General features: G+C 37.1%; 1 protein-coding gene across 3 annotated transcripts in view; it reads right to left on the bottom strand.

Annotated features, from left to right (window-relative positions):
• EPB41L5 (erythrocyte membrane protein band 4.1 like 5) overlaps positions 1-19410 on the bottom strand; it is a 140528-nt gene that overhangs the window by 55371 nt on the left and 65747 nt on the right. The window lies entirely within an intron of this gene.

Here is a 19410-nt window from a genome sequence, read left to right as displayed (position 1 = left end):
CTAGATTCCACATATAAGTGATGGCAAGAGGGGAGGAGATTTGGGGGGCTGAATAATGGGATGAAGGGTTAAAGGAATACAAATCAGTAGTTAACAGATGAACATAGGGATGGAGAGCATGGCATAGGGAATGCAGTTAGCATTAATGTATTGGCTAGGTGGAGAGCCAGAGGAGAGAAAGAGCAATTAGGGGAATCATTTTTTGAACTATACAAATGTCTAACCAATGTACTATATACTTGAAACTAATAAAGTAAAATTAAATAAATAAAATAAAAGTGGATTTTCTATAAAGTTACTAAAAATAAGATGGTCTTTATATGTACTGACAGGTCAGAAAGAGAGGAGTTGACCTTGTACAGATGAATATAGTAATTAAGAGAAAAATAAAGCAGAAGATTCAGTCCTTTCCAAAAACAACAGTGATAAACTCCCGGTAATAAATTGGGGCTCATGTCAAGAGGAATTCAAGGAGCTGAAATTGGAAATAGGGACTTGGGTCCAAAATACAACTCCCTGGGCAAAATGAAACCCAAGGTATCTCAGGTGAGGCAGTGAACAAGAATCAAACTCACTGCTTGAAACTGGGGGAATGTATTTTCTAGATAAGAACAGGGGCCATAAAAGCTCAATTCACAAGTCTAGATTCAAATGATATGTGCTTCTAGTTTCCTATAATAAAGGGAAGAATTAAAAATATCTGTGCAACCAATGATCAGACCATATCCTGGCTCAAAGGCTGGAAAGGATCGCTGAAAGATCCTACTGTAAGACCTCTGAGGATTTCAAAAAGACAGGGTGGGACAATTTCAAAATTAGCTCACAGGAAAGGATGAGCATGGGAAAAAGGAAAGAAAAAAAAATGTTCAAAACAATGCAAGTTGAACTCCCAAACAAAAAATTACAAGGCATGTAAAGAAATCTAATCCCAGACAACCAACAAACCCAAGAAACCAGAGCATTTACAGCTAAGTAGAAGGATTAATAAAATCTAAAAAAGAACTTAAAATGAGTATATTAAATGTGCTGAAAGATATAAAGGAGAGACAGATCAATAAAACAGGAGCTTATAATACCATAATAGCCTTCGAGAAATGAGAAATTAAATATCCAATAGAAGGGACATGATAGACAAGAAAGGTCAAAGAATGACTGAATTAAAAGAAAAAATTGACTTCACTCAGTACCTAGTCAACATTAAGTACTCTATAAATGTTATCTATTTAATACTGTGCTGGGTTGAATCTTTTAGATGATTATTTCAGGTTGATGTGCTAACATCAGAATGGCATCTTTGAAAGGAATACCAACTTAACAATACACAGAACAAAATGCCTTTATAATAACTCCAGAAACCTGTGGATAAGTCGCAGTACCCCAGGGGAGTACAGAGCTGAGAACAGCAGCATTGAAATAAACCAGTCAAGGTCTACAGCCATGCTACCCTGAACAAGCCCGATCCTGTCTGATCTTGGAAGATAAGCAGTGTCAGGCTTGGTTAGTACTTTGATGGGAGACCACCTGTAGGCATAAAACAATTAAAAAAATAAAAGACTGTAAGCTGACAAGGTCCTTGCAATCTGTGAGGTCACCCAAGGGTTGCCTTGCTTAAAAACAAATGAAATAAACCAGTCAAGATGACATAGAAGGTAGATGCTGTGCATGCGTCCTTTAGCGATCACACCAAAATTATAACAGAACTACAGAGCAACCATCACTGAGAGTCACTTGAGGTCTGGCTGAACACAAGCCCTATGACTGGGTACATATATAAAAGGTCACCTAAAGACTAGTATGAGTGGCAAAAATGCCCGTCTCACAATCACATGTGGTGGTTGGGAATTGGGAGGGCTGTCTTGGCTACAGAGCCCCTTCCCCCACAAGGGCCCCACAATGGGCTCTCCAGCCCAGGATTCCAGTGCTGGGAAGAGAAGTCTTCAGAATCTCTGGTTATGAAAATCTAGTGGAGACTGTAGCTGAGTGGGACGGAGGGCTGTGGGAGTAACAGACATTTCTCTTAAAGGGCCTGCACCTGGACTTAATTCACTGATGGATTCACTCGCTCTGCGCTCCAGCGCTGGGGCCGCTGCTTGAGAAGTGCCAGGGACATATGGGGAGACACTGAGTTGTTGGGTTCAGGATGAGGGCTGGAGGGGGTGGCTTTCTCATGGACAGCAGTGCTTGCAGTATCCATTGTTGTTGAGCCCTCTCCCCTCCTAGCCTATGGATGCAGGCGGCCACTACATCTGAGTCTCCATCAACCTGGATAATACAGGTCACTCTTCTCAACTTGCAGGCCCACCCAAATTGCTTACAGTGGTTTATTCCATACAAATGGCCTGTCTTAGCTGACTTTCTTAAAAATCTCTTAAAGGCTCACAAAACCCTAAGCAGCAGCACTGGGCCTCGACATGCCCAGTACCTCTTGCTGAGCAGCCCCAAGCCTGGCACTAGCAGCAGATGGCCTCGGTTACTGGCTTGGCCACTCAAGGCGTCCCTAAGCCCAGCATGGATGTCAGCAATTTTCAGAATGCTTGGTGACTCTTACCAAGTGACCATGAAAGCGCACTACCTGCGGCTGAATTTGGCTTATGGCTGGGCCCCTTGTACGAGGCCCTTGAGCTAGCACACCTGGCAGCCTGCTTCAACTAGCAGTGGAACCAGAGCACCACCCAGGGCTGTATTTGAGAAGGACATGCCCAAAGGGCAGACTGGGCAGGCACCAGAGCCCTGCTAAAGTGAATCCGGCTCCATAGGGTCAGCCGCTCACCAGCCAGTCCTCACAAAATCAGCCCAAAGGTCAATCCCTCCCCTCAGTGTGCAAACAGCCCAGGTTCAACTATAACAGGAGGGCACATACAACTCACACAAGAGACACACCTTGGCACCTTGCTCAGGTGACCAAAGAAGACTGTGCCACTGGGCCTCACAGGACACCTTCTACATAATGTCACTCTACTAAGAGAGATTTAGGTGCCCTACCTAATATATTGAAACAAAGACAGAGAGGTAGCCAAAATGGGGAGACAAAGAAACATGTCCCAAATGAAACAAAAGTTTAGTTCTTTAGAAAAAGAACTAAACAATATGGAGACAAGCAATCTACCAGATGCAGAGTTCAAAACACTGGTTATAAGGATACTCAATGAACTTAGGGGAAGAATAGATGAACACAGTGAGAACTTTAACAAAAAGATAGAAAATATAAAAATGGAGATGGAAAACATAAAAAGCAACCAGTCAGAAATGAAGACTACAATAAAGAAATGAAGAATACTTTAGGAGGGATTAACAGATTAGATGAAACAGAGGACAAAATCAATGATTTAGGAGATAGCATAAAACAGCCAATCAGAACAGCGACAAGAAAAAAGAATTCCCCCAAAATGAGAAAAATTTAAGGGGCCTCTGGGAAAACATCAAGCATAACAACAGTTGCATCATAGGGGTACCAGAAGAAGAGAGAGAACAAAGAATTGAAAACATATTTGAAGAAATGACAATGGAAAACTTCCCTAACCTGGTGAAGGAGACATCAACATACAATCCCGAGAAGCTCAGAGTGTCCCAAAGATGAACCCAAAGAGGCCCACACTACGACACATGATAATTAAAATGCTAAAGGTTAAAGATAGACTCTTAAAAGCAGGAGGAGAAAAGCAAGTAGTTACCTACAAGAGAGCTCTCATAAGACTGTCAGCCGATTTCTCAACATAAATGTTGCAGGCCAGAAGGGCTTAGCACAAAATATTCAAAGTGATGAAAAGCAAGGAGTTACAACCAAGATTGCTCTACCTAGCAAAGCTAACATTTAGAATCAAAGGAGAGATAAAGAGCTTCCCAGACAGGAAAAAGCTAAAGGAATTCATCACCAGGCCAGTATTACAGGAAATGTTGGAGCGACTTCAAGAAGGAAAAAAAACGTTTATCAAAAGTATGAAAAAAAAGAGATTGGCTTTTTTTCTGTTCCTCCATGCCAAGCACAGGAAGAAATGATTGATTAGTTCATCTTAGTTCAGATGTCCCCTCTTAATCCAATCAGTTGTGACTAAAAGGAGCCTATACTTGAGAGCACTCACGGCAGTCATTTCCTGGAGAAGGTGAGACAGACAGATGGAGAGTCCTCCACTAGAGATGAGGTGAGTCTTCAAGGGCTTCCCTACACTTTCTCCCTCAAACCCACATAAAATCCTGCTGTCCTTCAGTTAAACTTAGAGGGCTTAAGTAGCTTTTCTAATATCATAAGATAGTAGAACCTGTGTTAGCCTGATGAAGCTCCACATGCCCTAGGCTGCTCCACTATTCAGAACAGCCTGCTCTCCACAGGGTCCTCCCCCAGGCCTCTGCCCTCTCCTGCTGCCCTGGCTATCCTGCACTCCTAGAGCAACAGGTTGGCCCCTAATAGCACCTGACTCTGGGTGCCGCTCCCTAGTTCAGAGAATGCTTCATTTCCCTTGAGGCTGATTCTAACATTTATATGGAAATGCAAAGTTAGCTACAATATACAAAGCATTTTGAAGATAAAGTTAGAGAAATTAACTTGGCTTTAAAATTACTATCAAGATCGAAACAGGGAGTGGCATCAGAAACATGGTGGAGAGACATTCCCCAGATCCCTCCCCTTGAAACAATAAGCCGAACATATAAAACTCAACAAAAAACACTCAAACTGCACACCAGCACGTCTGAGCATGGGATCTGCGCATAAGAGTTAACAAGGTCAGAACCCTGAGTGTTGGATAATAGACTGGGAGAAACAAAGAAGCTGCCTCTCTCAGCTAGAGCTCCCTGCAGGAGGAGAGGGAGGGGAGAAAGTGTAGTGAGTTACCTGAACAGCCCTGCCTGGGAGAGCTGTGAGTTCCAAGCAGTCGGGGGCAGTGCCCAGGCATCAGGGCAGAAAGCGGAAAAGTGGTGACAGCAGAAAAACAACAGTTTTTACCAACTGCGGCTGCGAAACGCGAGATTGAGCCACCCTCAACACCCGCCCCCCCCCCCAAGCCAGAGGGTCCCTCCCATCATATCCTCTGAGAGCAAACACCGCAGAGCCCCAGGGGATCTTAGCAAATGCTACCAAAACTCTTGCTAACACTGACAGGGACTGAGACCAAGGGTAGCGAGTGTGATAGAATATCTATAAGAAAAAAAAGGCATTATTAAGATTTTATATAAAACAGGGATCCAAGAGGCTTAAACATCACCCACTGGAAATCAAAAGAAAAATGCCTTCTTTTAAATAGGTTAAAGAGACCTTTATATATTAAATCTTCTTTCTTGAAAAAAAGCAGAATACACTTCCATTAATGCCAGGCTGAGAAATAGTCCACTGAACACCATGAACAACCAAGGTGGCAAGGCAGCTCAGAAAGAAAGAGAAAAATCTCCAGAAAATAAGCTTAAAGACACAGAAATATGTGACTTAAATGACAGAGAATTCAGGATGGTACTTTTGAAAAAAAATCAATGAGATCCAAAATAAATTATATCAACAATTTCAGGAATTTAAAAAACAACCAGATAAGCAGAATGAGTTATTTAGTAACGAGACTGAAACCTTCAAAAAGAACCAAAGAGAACTTCTTGAGATGAACACATTGAAAGAGTTGAAAATGAAACAGCAAGTTTGGGAAATAGAGTCAACCACATGGAGGAAAGGATCAGTGATATCGAAGACAAAAATCTAAAAATAAATCAGAAGAGAGAAACCAAAGAATGAAAAATAATGAAAGAGAAATATAAGAACTAGCTGATACCATCAGGAAAGAAAGCATAAGAATAATGGGTGTTCTCAAAGGGGAGGAAAAGGAGCAGGGATTAGAAGGCATTTTCAAACAAAAAGGTGATGAGAATTTCCCAAATCTAAGGAAAGAGCTGGAGCATGGAATTCAAGAAGTCAACAGAACAACCAATTATCTCAACCTAAAAAGGCCTTCTCCAAGACACACTGTATTAAAATACTCAAAAATCAATGACAAAGAATGAATTCTCAGGGCAGCCAGGGAAAAGAACAGTAACCTATAAAGGAAAACCCATTATTATCATTGGACTTCTCAGCACAAACCTTATAAGTGAGAAAGGAGTGAAATTAAATAAACTATTAAATGAAAGGAACTACTGACCAAGAATAATGTAAAAACAAAATTCAGCAAAACTCTCCTTTAGATATGAAGAAGAAATAAAGACCTTTCCAGACAGAGAAAAACTGAGGGCATTCTCCACTACGAGGCCTGAATTACAGGAAATACTGAAAGGAGTCAGCTCACCTAAAACTAAATGACAAAAAAAATATATGTAAATAGAAGTAAGGTGACTAGCGGGTAGCTAGAAGCAGAAGAGTGCAACACTTACTAAGAATAGTGGATGATAAACTTAAACAATAATAGATTTGCTATAGCAAGACAGCGATGAACGTTCAGCATACGTAGAGACAAACTGAGAAAACAATGACTGAAAAGGGGAGTATTCAAAGGTCCAAATTCGCAAAGGGGAATGGAGATATGGCACATGCAAAAGAAAATACACAACTGAATATACATAACAAGCCTTCACATATTCATAATGGTAACCACATGCCAAAGATTCAGAACTGAAATATATAACATAAAACAAAGATCAGAGGGAAAACCCACAAAAGCCAACCAAAATAAAGAAAATAGAAACACAAGGACAAGGAAACAAAAGAAACACCGAGCTACCAGAAAGCAAAACACAAAATGTTTATAGGAAAACCTCATATTTCAATGATCACCCTAAAGATAAATGCACTGAACTCACCAATAAAAAGGCACCGAGTTGCAGACTAGATCCAAAACCAAAACCCAACCGTATGCTGCATCCAGGAGACACATCTCAATTAGAGAGACAAATATAAACTCAAAGTGAAAGCATGGAAAATGATATTTCAAGCAAATGGCATTCAGAGAAAAGTGGGAGTAGCGGTACAAATATCAGACGAAATAGACTTCAAAATAAAAAAGATAAAATACTGAGGGACACTTCATAATGATAAAGGGAACTATGCACCAAGAAGATATAACACTTAATATCTATGCTCTCAATCAGGGAGCCCTGAAATATAAAAAGAAATTACTAAAAGAATTAAAGGGAGAACCAGACCAAAACACTATCGTAGTAGGGGACCTAAATACCCCACTGTCAGATATGGGCAGACCATCCAAACAGAAAATCAGTAAGAAATAACATCCTTAAATGACACATTGGACCAACTGGACATAATTGACATTTACAGAACCTTCCATCCCAAAACAGCAGCTTATACATACTTCTCTAGTTTACACAGAACATTCTCAAGGATTGACCACATACCAGGACACAGAGATAGCCTCACCAAATTTAAGAGGGTTGAAATCATACCAACTATATTCTCTAATCATTGTGCTTTGAAGCTGCAGGCCAACTGTAAAAAGAAAGCAGGAAGAACCACCAATAAATGGCGATTAAACAACATGCTACTGAAAAATGAGTGGGTCAGAGAAGAAATAAAATGAGGGATCAAGAGGTACATGGAAATGAATAATAATGATAGTACAACATATCAAAACTTTTGGAACACAGCCAAAGCACTAATAAGAGGAAAGTTCATATCATTACAGGCCTATCTCAAAAAAACAAGAATGAGCCCAAATGAACAACCTAACACTTCATCTTAAAAAACCAGGAAAGGAAGAACAAATGAAGCCTCAAGTCAGTTGAAGAAATCATCAAAATTAGAGCACAAATAAATGAAATTAAAAACAGAAAAACAATAGGAAAAAATAAATGCAACAAAGAACTGGCTCTTTGAGAAGGTTAATAAAATTGACAAACTCCTGGCTAGACTCACTAAAGAAAAAAGAGAAAGGACACAAATAAACAAAATCAGGGATGAAAGAGAACAAAGGATCATACAAAAATACTATGAAAAAGTATATAACACCAAATTTAATAATTTAGAAGAAATGAACCAGTACTTAGAAAGATATAACCTTCCTAGACTGAATCAAGAAGATATGGAAAATCTAAACAGACCAATCAGTAGTATGGAAATTGAAACACAATCATCAAAAACCTACCAAAAAGTAAAAGTCCAGGACCAGATGGCTTCACCAGTGAATTCTACCAAACATTCAAAGAAGATTTCATACCTACTATCCTCAAACTCTTCTGAAAAATCAAAGAGGAAGCAATACTTCCTAACTCATTTTATCAGGCCAATATTATCCTGATACCAAAACCTGGTAACACAAAAAAAGAAAACTACAGACCAATATCTCTCATGAACACACATGCAAAAATCCTAAATAAGATACTAGGGAACTGAATACAGCAAAAAGATTATATGCCATGATCAAATGGGCTTCATCCCAGGGGCACAGGGGTGGTTCAACATATGCAAATCGATTAATGTGATACACCACATAAACAAATTAAAAAATAAGAATCATATGATCCTCTCAATAGATGCAGAAAAAGCCTTCGACAAGATACAGCATCCATTTACGATCAAAACACTTAGCAAAATCGGTATAGAAGGAAAGTACCTTAATATAATAAAGGCCATACATGACAAACCCTCAGCTAACATTATACTTAATAGTGAAAAACTAAAAACCTTCTCTTTAAGATCAGGAACAAGACAAGGTTGTCTCCTATTGCCACTGTTATTCAATATTACATTGGAGGTCCTAGCGAGTGCAATCAGGCAAGAGAAAGATACAAAAGGCATCCAAACAGATATCCAAAAAGATATGAAGGCATCGAACTGTCACAATTTGCGGATGACATGATTCTCTATATAGAAAACCCTAAAAATTCAACAAAAACACAGTAAAGTCTCTGGATACAAAATCAATGTTCAAAAATTCATAGTGTTCCTATACTCTAATAATAAAGTGTCAGAAAAGGAAGTGGAAAAAATAATTCCTTTTGCAATTGCAACAAAAATAATAAAATATTTAGGAATAAATCTAACAAAACATGTGAAGTACCTATATAATGAAAACTGTAAGACTCTATCAAAAGAAATTGAGGAAGATACAAAGAAATGGAAAGATATTCCACGTTCTTGGATTGAAAGAATCAACATAGTTAAAATGATCTTACTAACTTAGAGCATTATACAGATTTAATGCAATCCCCAACAAAATTATATCGGCATTTTTTTAAAGAAACAGAACAAAAAAATCGTCAGGTTTGTATGGAAGCACAAAAGACCCCAAATTACCAAAGCCATGCTGAAAAAAAGAACAATGCTGAAAGCATCACTCTGCTTGACTTCAAATTATACTACAAAGCAACAATAATCAAAACAGCATGGTATTGGTAGAAAAACAGATTCATGAACCACTGGAACGGAATCTAGAGTTCAGAAGTAAACCCACGTTTATATGGGCAAATGATTTTCGAGAAAAAAGCCAAAAAACATACAGTGCAGAAAAGAAAGCCTCTTCAATAAATGGTGCTCGGAAAATTAGAAAGCCACCTGCAAAAGAATGAAACTGGACTTCTGCCTATCACCACACCCCAACATTAACTCAGAACAGGTTAAGGATCTGAATATAACACCTGAAACAATAAAATGCACAGAAGAAAACACAGGAACTAAACTCAAAGACTTTGGACTTAAAGAGGATTTTATGAATTTGACCTCGAAGGCAAGGGAAAAGCTAAAATAAATGAATGGGACTACATCAAACTAAAAAGCTTCTGCACAGCAAAAGAAACTGTCAATGAGGTAAAGAGACAACCATCCGAATGGGAAGATATATTTGCAAGCGACTCCTCTGATAAGGGCCTAATATCCAAAATATACAAAGAACTCATATGACCCGAGAGCAACAACAACAACAAAAAAAACGATCCAATCAAAAAATGGGCAGAGAACCTGAACAGACACTTCTTCCCTGAGGACAAATGGCCAACAAACGCATGAAAAGATGCTCGACATCGCTAGCTATTAGGGAAATGCAAATCAAAACCATAATGAGATACCATCTTACACCTGTTGGAATGGCTGTACTCAACAGGACAAGTAATAAATGTTGGAGAGGGTGTGGAGAAAAAGAACCCTCACACTACTGGTGGCTCTGCAAATGGGTACAGCCACTATAGAAAAACAGTATAGGGGTTCCTCAAAAAACTAAGAATTGATCTATCATATGATCCAGCAATTCCTCTACTGGGTATTTACCCTAAAGACTTGAAAATCCATATCCGAAAAGATGTTTGCACACCAATGTTCACAGCAGCACTATTCACAGTGGCCAGGACATGGAAGCAACCAAAGTGTCCTATGATAGACGATTGGCTAAAGAAGCAGTGGCACATATATACAATGGAATATTACTCAGCCATAGGAAGAGATGAAATACTGCCATTTGCGACAACCTGGATGGACCTCAAGATAATCGTGCTAAGCAAAATAAGCCAAAGTTGAAATCACATGATATCACTTATATGTGGGATATAAACCTAAAAGCAACAAACAGAAAAAGCCAACAGAGACTCATGGACATGGACAATAGACTAGTGTTTATTTACCAGGGGGTGGAGGTAGGGTGGACGGGGGAGGTAGATGGGATAAAGGGGGTCAAATATGTGGTGACAGAAAGAAATCTAACTATGGAGGTGAACATGCAATGTAAATGTATATAAACCTTACTGTTAAAATGTTCAGCTGAAAGTTATCAGATTTCATTAACTAATATCACCATAAAAAATTAATTCATTAATTAAAAAAATATATATATATAAAGAATTTCAATGACTACATATCTATCAACAAGTCCTTCATGTGAAAAAGAATTAAATGTTCCAATCAATAGACAGACTGGCTGAATGAATAAAAAAATTGACCCTTACACAGGCTGCGTACAAAAGACTCACTTAAGATTAAAAAACACAGACTGAAAGTAAAAGGATGGAAAAAAATACTTCATGGTAGACTTAGAGGGTATTGTGCTGAGTGGAATAAGTCTGATAAAGACAAATGGCATATAATTTCATATACATGTGGAATCTAAGGAAGAAAACAAACAAAACCAGAAACACAAAAGATAAAAATTTAAAAAATCACCAAAAAAGGCAATAAAGACATGACAAATATGAAAGGAGGAGATAAGGAGAGAGGAGATACACAGGCTGAAAGCTGACGCATAGATTTAATAGAAATGGAAGAAGGAAAAACAGATGACGGAGGGGCAATATTTGAGGGGATAATGCCTACAAATTTTCCAAAAGAGAAGACATTCATGAGGAATTAAACACTGCATATTGAACACAAGTTTTACTCCTTTCTCATAAAACCACTGTAAAATTACAGCATAAGGACACAAAATCACATTCACTCACAAGTTAAAAAAAAAAAAGGAGCAGAGAAAATAAATTGAAGGTAGTGGAGCAGATGAACAAGTGGTCACTGATTAGAAAGACTGTAGAAAGCTAAATCCTAATCTAGAAGCAGGGAAAGCCTTAGAAAAAAAGTCCACAGAACTAAAGAAAAGTTGCAAATACTTTCCCCATTCCATGGGTTGTCTTCTCACTTTATTGATGGTATTCTTTCAAACAGAAGTTTTATTTTAATGTGTGATAAATTCCAATTTTTTGGTCACATGTGCTTTTGCTGTCTTATCTAAAAAACCACTGCCAGGTTCATGGTCACAAAGATTTACTTCTGTGTTTTTCTGTAAGACTTTTATAGTTTGTTATTAATTTTAGGTCTGTGATCCATTTGGAATTCATTTTTTATATCGTGTGAGGTAGGGGTCCAATGTCTTTCTTTTATATGTGAATAACTAGGTGTCCTAAAACCATGATAAATCTTTTTAAAAAGTAGTGTTGACATAACTGGAAAAGCCAACTGGAAACAAATTCGATTCATTATTCACAGCTTATACTGAGGTAATTCTAAGTAGATCTGTGATGACTAGTACTATAATGAGTTACTGATATTACATAAGTTAATATTCCTATATTAGAAACTTCTTAAAAATAAAAAAGGCCAACATCACTGGTTAAAAAGAAGGGGAGGGAAAACTACAGATCAGAATAGTCAATTCACAGAAAAAAGTGAAAATGGCCCTTAAACATACAAAAATATGCTCTAATGAGAGGAATTTAAATGAAAACTACATTAAACATATCCATCGTTAATCTTAACTATGGTGTTGACATCATAGGTATATACATGCCAAAACTTAACTGAACACTTTAAATAAATATATTTGTGTATTAAACGTACCCCAATAAAGCTGTGAGGAAAAAAATACACTTCATCTTCAATGAAGGAGAATCTGGCAATAGCTAGAAAAATTTTAAATGCATTTACTATTAAATGAATAGCAAATCACATAGGAAAAAAAGGACTAATCCAATTAAATTACTCACTGTAAAGGGAAAAAAACTAAAAAAATACTGAACTTTATTTAGTAGATTTGTTAACAGTGGTATGGATCTGGTAATTTTGAAAATATTTAGCATATATTGCATAAATGGGAAAATATAGAGATATTGATACTGCTGCAGTTAGGTTCTACTAGGAGAGAAGGGAGACAAATAAATTGGGGAGGCAAAGAACACTAGGTATTGGATTGAAATTAGAGTACCAGTATGAATTTGTGATTTAAACATACTTATCTAATTTTTAAACTCTATCCACTGAGTCTAGAAGCAATGACATTCACAGTAGCAATGAACATACCTAGTGCCCAGATTTTGGTTCCTAAATACCATTTTAATTAAAAGAAATTGGGACTCAAAAAAACGGTTGATTTCTGGGGGAAGGCAAAGAAAATACAAGTATAGAAACTTAAAGGCCAAAAAGTAAGAAAGTGCTCAAAAAATGAGGGGGACATGGAAAGTGGTGCAGAAAGTAGTTTGACAGGGTTCTCACTGGCCTAATCTGGGACCACTGTGTGACTATCAAAAGAAATAGCGATTGTCATGTACTATATAGCATATTGAAAAAAAGAATCTATGAAAAAGTTCTTATAGAATACCAACTAATCAATGTAGAATGAGTTAGCAAATCACCATTTTGCAACAGTCATCATAACTTTCACCATTAGGTGAGAGTTTGTCGGGAGACAAAATATTTGCACAAAATATTTGGTAACTGTTTAATTACAAAAAAAGGCAACTTACACAGTGGAAAAATCTGACAGACATGATCTTCACCAGATAATTTAAAGCTAACACTACCAGTAATGGTCAAAGTGACATCCAGTACCCTCTAGTGTGATGCACTATGAGTGAGTATATCATGTCTGTACAGATGTATACAGATACATCATATTTTCTTGCCATAAATGCATAAACTGAATTGAATCATGAAGAAACAAATCAATTAAATTCAAATGAAAGACATTCTATAAAACACTAAACTTGTGCTACTTATGAATACAAATGTTATGAATAAGAGAGGCTGGGGAATTGCAGCAAATTAAGACACTCAAGCAACAAATATTAATTATAATCCTGACTTGGATTAAAGAAATTGCTACAAGAGACAGTGTTAGGGACAATCAGGAAACTTGAATATGGACATTATGTATTAGGTAACAGTAGTATATTATGTCTGATTCCCTGAATGTATGTGGTAACTGCCTTGTGGACATGTAAAAGAATGTTATTGTTTTTTTTTTTTTTTTTTTTTTAAAAAAACCTGCTGAAGAATTTGGATGTAAAGGCTCAAAATCTCTGCAAATTAATCTCATTATTCAGGGAAAAAACCCTACTCTTGTCTTACATTTCCCATACAACAAAGTTATCTTTTAAAAGAGTGTATCAGAACCCACCCCTCCCTTACTAAAAATCCACTGGAGGCTCCCCACTACACTTGCAATAAAACCTGAACTTTTCCCTGGCACATAAGACTCTATGCAACTGAGTCCTTGCATAGTGTCCCCTGAACCCTTATTATACCAACATCTTCTTCCTTAATTAAGTCCATCCATAGAAGTTTTCTTTCTATACCTCAAAACCAGCTGTTATTTGTCTGAAATACTCCTCCTTTGTATGGTTGACTCCTTATGCCATTCTCAAGCATCTCTTCAAAGGTCTACCTCTGACACTGCAGTCACTTGCTGTGATATTATCTTATTTTCTTCATAGCATCTATTACTATTTAAAACTACATCTTTATCAGTTTTTATATTAGTCTCTTCATTAGACTGTATGTCCTGAGAATAGGAACTTGTCTTGGTCACTTGTATTTCCAGAATGCAGAACAGTTCCTATACACAGAAAGTACTCAACTAGTCGCTAGATTATTGAGTTAATAATTTTGATGTGTATCCAGTATGGAGTCTATCATTTAAGCATGATGAAAATATTAATCTCAAATATTTAAGAGCTATTCAAAACAGTATAACTTTAAATGTGTGATAATGTAGTGTAATGTATTGTAGAGGGGAAAAAAAAAGAAAAAAAGGAAGGCAGCAGCCTTTTCAGTGTAAAAACACTATCATCAGGTTAGGAGACACAAAAAAACAATTTATTCCATTCATTCCAGCTGTATTTCTTTTCAAGCTAAACAAAGTGACAGAGGGAGAGAAAGAGGGAGGAAGTGAGGGAGCCAGGGAAGGAAAGAGGTGCAAACAAGAGCATAGACTATGTAAACAAGGAGGAATGGCATTAAAAGAACATCTATTGTGGAGGATACCAGAAAGGTTTTCTCTTCCAACCACTGTCTCAAAACGAAGCCAAAAGAAAGAAAAAAAAAAAGATTCATTGATTTCTTCCATTAAAACTGTGCTTGATACATTCAAGTTATAAAGACATTAAGTATGAACACACTTTCCTTGCTCACTATCACACCCTTACAAGTTAGAACAGGCTGTTTTATCTCAAAGTCGCTTATGCTACATTGTGTGCTGTTACTGAAATTTTCATAGGTAACATCAGATAAAATACCTCTCCTGACTGAAGCTTGTTGCAAAAATAATTTCAGGATTTACCTGTTACTTTTTTGTAATTTGTTATGCAGTGAAAGAAAACAAAAACACCAATGAACCTGGCACACAGTGCTCAGTAACTCCTTCAACTTACTGTACCCACTCCTTTCTTCCCTAGGGAAATATGTATGTCATTTAATGGAACATACTTTTTGACCCTTCATCCAGAAAGATTTGTTTAACTGTCTCACTGAAATTTGCAAACAGACATGAGAGTACAATCTACAAATAAGCAATAGTCAAGAGAGAATAAAGAAAGTATAATCTGGGAAAAGCAAGTACATAATTACCCAAGTAGTCCACCTTATATGGATATAAACTATAAAATTAAATACTGTTTCTCTATCTTATCGCTCTAAAACAGAGAAATAACTAATCATCCTGTTACAAAGGGTGAGATAACTAATCATCCTGTTACAAAGGCTGAACAAATTGAAGATTTAACTGTCACTGCACTTTGTTTTCATTCTATACAATCTGCTTCACATAGGTAGGGATATACACAATACATCACAAAATTAAAGTAAAATGTTGGTTCTCTGGAAAGACTAAACAGACAAGACTTCAGAAATAAAAAGCACACACACATAAAAAAAGAATTTCAGATGCTACTAATACTGCATCCAATTTTAAAATGAGCAAAGACTGTGTACAGACATTTATCCAAAGATGTGCAAATGGCCAATAAGCATATGAAAATATTTAACTCCATTAGCTCCCTGAAAATCCAACTTGAAACTAAAATGAATCACCCTCACAACTAGGATGGCTGTAACGAAAAAGATAAAATTGCTGGTGGAAATGCAAAATGGTGCAGCTGATTTGTAAACAATCTGGCAGTTCCTCAAGATGTAAAACAGTTATCAAATATCACTCTTACATATATACCCAAAAGAATTATTATGAAAATACGTCCACAAAAAATCTGTACGGCACATCCTTGAATAATATCATTTTGCTTAGTGTCATTTCATCAGGATGATGAGGGAAAAAAGTCAACTGTCTGCTGAGGCCACTGTCTGTAAAGTTTGCACGTTTTCCGTACGTCTGCATGGGTTTTCTCCAGTATTGTTTTTCTCCCACACCACAAAAATGTGCACGTTGGGTGAATTGGCATCGGGTGGATTGGCCTAACTTGTCCCAGCCTGAGTGTGGGGTGTGCACATGCCCTACGATGGAAGGGTAGGATCCCACCTTGAGCTGCCAGAACAAGCGCCAGCCACCCTCGACCCTGAACAGGAACAAGCAGGTTGGAAAATAATTATCTTGTTTTTATTAACCTTTCTTAAATGCATGTATAGTTCACGTTTATGTCAATAGTTAATATTGGAAATGTTTTGGGTCTTTAAGTTTGGTGAAGTTTTGTGACCAGAAATACGCCATAAAAACTTAACTCTTGTTTCTATCAACTAGTCTATGGTAAAATTGTTTTTGTTATTCATTGTTTTGCTTAAAGTCGCAGTTTCCAAGAACCTATCTACCACGTTACATGAGCAATCACTGTACATGAATGTTCACAGTAGCAATATTTACAATAGCCAAAAAGTAGAAACCTAAATGTCACTCAACTGATGAATGTAAAAATAAAACGTACACTATACATGGGAATATATTAAGCCATTAAAATGAATCAAATATTGATACACTAAACATGAATAAACCCTGAAAACACTAGGCTAAAGGAAGTCAGACACAACAGGTCACACTGTATGATCCTATTTGTAGTAAATTTCCAGAATAAGCAAACCCAGAGACAGAAAGATTAGTGTTTGCCAGGGCCTGGGGTGGGGAGATGGGGAGAATAGACAGTAACTGTTAACAGCTAAGGGGCTTCTTTTAGGGATAATGAAAATGTTCTGGAATTATAGTGGTGATAGTTGTATACCTTTGTGAATATACTAAAAACCAATAACTATACACTTAAAAGTTTTTAAAAACATAATTAGACATTACATTTTCATTATGCGGCTTTTGGCAATGTCCCAGTATACATCCATTACTCAAGAATGTACAAAAGAATATGTAAGGACATCATCTCGTCTATGAATCTCCTTCCTTTTCATGGACACTTACCTGTATGAATTGAAGCAGTTTATCTTGTTTCTCACTACATTGTGGGGCATTTTGTTTTTACTTATTTAAAGTAGTATATGCTAGCTAGGCAAAGCAATATCTCCCTTATCCCCTCTCTCTGAAAATTCAGTTTATCTATTGAGGTCCATTTTTCATTCACTTAGATATATACGTGGTTTGGCGGTTTTTACAAAAATGGAAACATACCTCAGACACTTCCCTTCGGTTTATTTAACAATGTATTGCTGATATACTCCAATAATAGGACACGGAGAATTTTCCTTATTCTTTAACAATTATATAATATAGATGTAGCATTTTTTAAATTTCAATTATCTGGTCTTTTACCGATTGACATTCACTCCTATACTCCTATTTACTCTCCAGTCTAGGCCCCACCAAGCTTTACACTGAATGGAATCAGTACAGTAGTTATCAGTGTCTGGGCTCTAGGACCAAGCTATCTGAGTTTGGAGCTGAGCCTTACCATGTACTAGCAATGTAACTTTGGACAAGTTACATAACCTTACTATGCCTTACTTTCTCCATTGGTCTAAATATCTTACAGATTCCTATGATTAAATGCTTTACTAGGCTAAATGTTTTGCCTCCAGAACAAAACCAGACACAGAAGCACTCAAATATCAGCTACCATTATTACTATACCTCTCTGTGGATTCTATACTCATTACTCGAACCCCATTCATCGTTCCAACTATACCTTGCACTTTGCAACTGCAAAATTTTCTTTTGCTATAGCTCATAGTCCGTAGCGCTTTTGATTCTCTGTATCCCTCAAAATCTGATGCAAATGTCAGGAAGCCTTAACTTCAACCTCTTCTATGACCTTGCTTGCCTAAGGATTTAGCATTTTTATCAGTTATTTATAAAACTGTCTACCTCTATAACTTGAGTATACATTTCTTGAAGCCAGACATAGCATTTTAACTATTTATGTAACATCAAGTGTGCCAGGATGTGCTTGGCATTCAATCAACTAATATTTATGTACAAAGTGCTGAGCGAGGGGACAGAGGAGTAAACAAAATGCTCTCCCTTGATAAAACTTACATTCTACTGAAGAATAGAGATGACAAGCAAGTAAACATAATATGTAAGATGAAGTAAGATGATAAAAAGCAAAGCAGGGTAAGAGAGGGAGGGAAAGTCAAGGAGACTAGGGAACCTGTGATTACAGATCAGGAAAGGATTTTTCAGTAAGAAACTTAACGGTGTCAGAATGAACCATAAGAGACTGAAGGAGGAATATGCATGCAGAAGGAAAAGAACAAAGATTCCAAGAAGAAACACACTTGGTACATTTGAGCAAGTCTTTGGAGGCAAGTGAGCAAGGTCAAGATTAGTAAAAGGAATGAAAAAAAGTTTTTGTCAAGATGAGGATTTGGGGTTTTAGTCTGTGTGATATGAGGACTCCTAGAAAGTTTGAGCAGAATAATAAAGTGATCTAAGTTACAATCACCATGGCTGCCAAAGGAATATGAGACAGTACAGGAGCAAGGGCAATTGCTGGAAGACCAGGTAAAGGGCAAGGAATGAGCAGTAGAGATGATGACAAGTGGTGGATTCTGGATTTATTTTAAAGAACTGACAAAATTTATTGACTGATGAGACAGAGTTAAGAGATTATTTAGTGCTATGATCTACACCAGTGCTTCTCAAACTTTAGTGTGCATCATAATCTCCAGGAGGGCATGTTAAGATATTGTTGATTCAGTAGGTCTGGACTGGAGCCTGAGATACACTAGCCTACCAACAAGAAAAACAGAATTGCCAGTTACTGAACTAGGAAAAACTTTTTGAAATACTTCCTTTTGAGCACATTAAATTTGAGATGCCTCAATAACACAACTCTCTAGTATTTTTCCCCCAAAATCCATGGCCTCAATATAATCATAGGAAAATATCACATACATTCAAATTGAGGGACATCCTACAAGGTATCTGACTAGTACTCTTCAAATGATCATCAAAGAAATGGAAGGCCTGAAAGCCACACATGGAAAGGAACTACAGCAACACAGAATCTTCAATCAGATCCTGGAACAATGTGGAAAGACTGGCAAAAATTGAATAGGTCCAAAGTTTAGATGGTGGTATTATAACAATGTTAATTTCCTAGTTTTGATAATACTTCCATTGTACTATAGTTATAGGATGTTAACATTAGGGAAGATAATCAGGGAAGGTGTGAGATCTCTCTGCACTACCTTTGCAACTGTTCTATAGGCCTAAAATTACTTCAAAATAAAAAAAGTTTTTAAAAATTAAGATGCCTCTATTAGATATCTAAAAAGAAATGTCATATAAGCAGTTGGATATTAAGTCTGGAACAAGTCCAGGCTAACAATATTGAACTGCCAGTGTATAG

The sequence above is a fragment of the Rousettus aegyptiacus genome, unplaced genomic scaffold (genome assembly GCF_014176215.1).
Source record: "Rousettus aegyptiacus isolate mRouAeg1 unplaced genomic scaffold, mRouAeg1.p scaffold_m13_p_2, whole genome shotgun sequence".
NCBI classification, from domain to species: Eukaryota; Metazoa; Chordata; class Mammalia; order Chiroptera; family Pteropodidae; genus Rousettus; species Rousettus aegyptiacus.
This window is presented reverse-complemented; position numbering and strand designations above follow the sequence as displayed.